Source organism: Apium graveolens, chromosome 6 (assembly GCF_009905375.1).
Source record: "Apium graveolens cultivar Ventura chromosome 6, ASM990537v1, whole genome shotgun sequence".
NCBI lineage: Eukaryota > Viridiplantae > Streptophyta > Magnoliopsida > Apiales > Apiaceae > Apium > Apium graveolens.
In genome coordinates this window covers 57,140,295-57,144,362 of record NC_133652.1, presented here as the reverse complement: position 1 = coordinate 57,144,362, position 4,068 = coordinate 57,140,295, and the positions used below count along the sequence as shown (strand labels likewise).

The 4,068-nt window shown below is 38.7% G+C and overlaps 1 non-coding gene across 1 annotated transcript; it reads right to left on the bottom strand.

The window, feature by feature from the left end:
- Positions 1–917: 917 nt before the first annotated feature.
- LOC141669089 (small nucleolar RNA R71) lies at positions 918–1,024 on the bottom strand. The gene has a single exon (XR_012553385.1). It is a non-coding gene; the product is annotated as a small nucleolar RNA R71 (small nucleolar RNA).
- Between the last annotated feature and the right edge of the window lie 3,044 nt (positions 1,025–4,068).

Sequence of the window (4,068 nt, the reverse complement as noted above, 5' to 3'; positions counted from 1 at the left end):
GAATCCCATGTTTGTGGCATATATTATTCAACTATCTTTAATCTATTAGTTTATGTTCTTTAGTATAATCTCTTAGTTAATTTAGTATAAATCACCTCAATTTGTTCTTCGTCTTAGCATTGGATAATAACCATACTAGAGTTGCATAAATACATTGATTGAAATTAATCTAAACCTATCCCTGTGGGAACGAACTAGAATTTATTCTATATTACTTGTTATTGTGTATACTTGCGTGAATATTAGCGCGTGTTTTAGCCCTAACAAGTTTTTGGCGCCACTGCCGGGGATATCGGTGTTAATTTTTAGTTTATGTATTTGTCATCATTAGTCGTTAAAGTTCAGTAACTCATACATTGTTACTTACTTAATTCCTTGTCGTGTTTCAGGTACTCTAGCGAGCGTGTATGCATACGCGTTCTCGGTCTCGTAAGAGGAAACTGGATCAAGCTGAGGAAAAAGTTGTAGTCGAGGAGAAAGTTGAGGAAGAGATCTTAGTTGAGAAAGAAGAAGAGGCTCTTATTCCAATGGGAGAACCATAAGCGAATCCAAAGGCTTTGATGGACTACTCTCAACCGAAAATCGGTGATATTCAGTCTAGCATTGTTCGACCAGCCATCTCGGCTAATACCTTTGAGTTCAAGTCGAGCACGATTCAGATGATACAGAACTCAGCTCAATTTGGGGGTTCTACGACAGAAGACCCCAACATACTCATCAGAGATTTCATCGAGATCTGCGACACTTTCAAGTTCAATGGAGTTTCTGAAGACGCTATTAAGTTGAGGCTTTTCTCATTCTCTCTGCGGGATAAAGCTAAGTGTTGGTTACATTTTCTACCAGCACGGTTTATCACCAAATGGGAGGATCTTGTTCAGAAGTTCTTAACCAAATTATTTCCTATGGTGAAGACTGCTGCAATCAGAAATGCACTTACTCAATTTGCTCAGCAATCTGAAGAATCTTTATGCGAGGCTTGGGATCGATATAAGGAGATGCTTAGGAAGTATCCTCATCATGGGATGCCTGACTGGATGATTATTAACTGTTTTTATAATGGTTTGGGTTCTACTTCTAGACCCATGCTCGATGCAACATCATGAGGAGCCTTGTGGGCTAAAAGCTATGATGAAACTTATGAATTAATTGAACTGATGGCTGCGAATGAATACCAAAATCCTACTCAGCGACTATCACAGGGCAAGGTAGCAGGAATTCTGGAGTTGGATGCAGATCTTCTATAGCTACTCAACTTAATGCTTTGACGATGAAGGTGGATTCTCTATCTAATTATGGAGTTAATCAGATCACTAGTGTCTGTGAACTTTGTGCTGGTGCCCATGAGACTGATCAGTGTGCCATTTTTAGTGAATCAGCTCAGTTCATGAGCAACTTCCAGAGGTCGCATCAACCTGTAACAGCCACCTATCATCCTAACAACCGCAATCATCCTAACTTTAGCTGGAGAAACACTCAGAATACGGTTCAGCAGCCTTATCAGCAGTACCCAGCAAAGCAGTACAACCCCCCTGGTTTTCAGCAACCGCAATATGCACCAAGGCAACAACTTCAGCTGCAACAGTCTAATGAAAAATCTGAATTGGAGGAGTTGAGGCTCATGTGCAAGAGCCAAACGGTTTCTATCAAGACGTTGGAAAATTAAATCGGACAAATTGTCAATGCCTTGTTAAATCGTCAACCTGGTACACTCCCTAGTGACACTGAAGTGCCAGGAAAGAGGGAAGCTAAGGAGCAGGTAAAGGCAATTACATTAAGGTCTGGGAAGGTTGCAAATCTTAAACACTCTCAAGTTTCAAATGAAGAAGCTATAACTGAGGAAGAAGTGCAGAAGGAAGCTGAAGTGGAGCCAAGGAAGACTACTGTTGAACACACTAGGGATGGCAAATTAATCCGATCTGACGGATATCCAATCCGAAACCCGAAGTTTAGGATATACCGAACCCAAAATTTTGGATTTGAATTTGGATTTCAACTATACCGAACCGATACCCGATCCGATATCCAAAATTCAGTCCAAACCCGATCCAAAACCGAAACCCAATTAAAATTTAAAACATTTATTATAGATTATATGTAATATTTTAGATGTAATACATATAATTTACATATTTTTGTTGTATTATTTGATTAATAATAAATTATTATCAAGATTGTCAACACTTATTTACTGAATTATAACTTTTTATTTTAAAATCAGCTTTTATTATGGAAGATGTACTTTGTATATATTTATAAAAAAAATAATTTGTGATGAAATACTAAATATTATGTTATCCGCATATCTTAGATATTACTCATCGTGTGAGCCCGTGCAATATAATATGTTTAACTACTTATTAGTTAATGTATTTTATTTTAGCTATCATATAAATGTGATTAATAGTGTTTGTATTTATAAGTAATATTAAATTTGACTACGCTAGTCATAATTTTTGGATACCCGAAAAATACCCGATCCGATCCGAAACTCGACGGATTTGGATAACCCAAAAATATTTGGATTTGGATTTTACAATACCCGATCCGAACCCGACCCAATGTCATCCCTAGAACACACTCCTCCTGAGGGTAATACATGAGGGAAACAGATCTATCCTTCACCTCCCTTTCCTAAGAGGCGACAGAAGAAAAAGTTGGATAAGCAGTTTGAGAAGTTTCTGGATGTGTTCAAGAAACTTCACATCAACATACCTTTCGCTGAAGCTCTTGAACAGATGCCTAGTTATGTGAAGTTTATGAAAGGTATACTCTCTCGGAAGGTGAAACTCGATGATTTAGAGACAGTGGCTCTCACGGAGGAGTGTAGTGCTGTGCTGCAGCAAAAGTTGGCTCCGAAGCTTAAAGATCCTGGAAGTTTCACTATTCCTTGCACTGTTGGAAATGTTTCATTTGAAAAATTCTTATATGACTTGGGAGCTAGCATCAATCTGATGCCCTTGTCAATCTTCAAGAAGTTGGACTTACCTGATCCAAAGCCTACTTATATGACCTTGTAGCTGGCCGATCATTCTATTACTTATCCACGAGGAATTGTTGAGGATGTATTGGTCAAGGTGGATAAACTCATCTTTCCGGCTGATTTTGTAATTCTTGATTTCGAGGAGGATAAGAAGATTCCCATAATCTTGGGAAGACCTTTCTTGGCTACTGGCCGAACCTTTATAGATGTGCAGAAGAATGAGATCACCATGCGAAAGTTGGATCCGTATGTAATTTTTAATGTGTTCAATGTTATGAAATTCCCTACGGAAAATGAGGAGTTCTTAAAGGTGGAGTTGTTCGATTTTTTGGTTACTTCAGAACTTGATCAATTGTTAAGGTCTGACGCCTTAAAATAGGCCTTGTTGGGGAATTCTAATAGCGAAGATGATGAAGGTGATGAGAAATTGCAATATTTGAATGCTTCTCCCTGGAAAAGGAAGATGGAAATGCCTTTTGAATCTCTTGGAATGGAGGAGCTGAACAAATCTCCCAAGCGCCTCAAGCCATCTATTGAGGAAGCTCCTGCACTTGAGCTTAAACCATTACCTGAACACTTAAGGTATGTTTTTTTGGGTGAGGAATCTACTTTTCCTGTTATTATTACGTCTGAACTTTCAGGTAGTGATGAGGAAAAACTCTTGAGAATTCAAATCGGCAATTGGATGAACGATAGCAGATATCAAGGGAATCAGCCCTTCTTATTGTATGCATAAAATTCTGCTAGAGGAAGGTAGTAAGCCTACTGTTGAGCAACAAAAAAGGCTAAATCCTATCATGAAAGAAGTTGTGAAGAAGGAAATTCTTAAGTGGTTGGATGCAGGGATCATCTATCCCATTTCTGACAGTTCTTGGGTGAGTCCAGTTCAGTGTGTACCAAAGAAAGGAGGTATCACCGTTGTTGCTAATGAGAAGAATGAGCTCATTCCTACTCGAACAGTCACAGGGTGGAGAGTTTGCATGGACTACATGAAGCTGAACAAGGCCACAAGAAAGAATCACTTTCCTATATTTATTATCGATCAGATGCTTGACAGATAGGCTGGGCATGAGTACTACTGTCTTCTG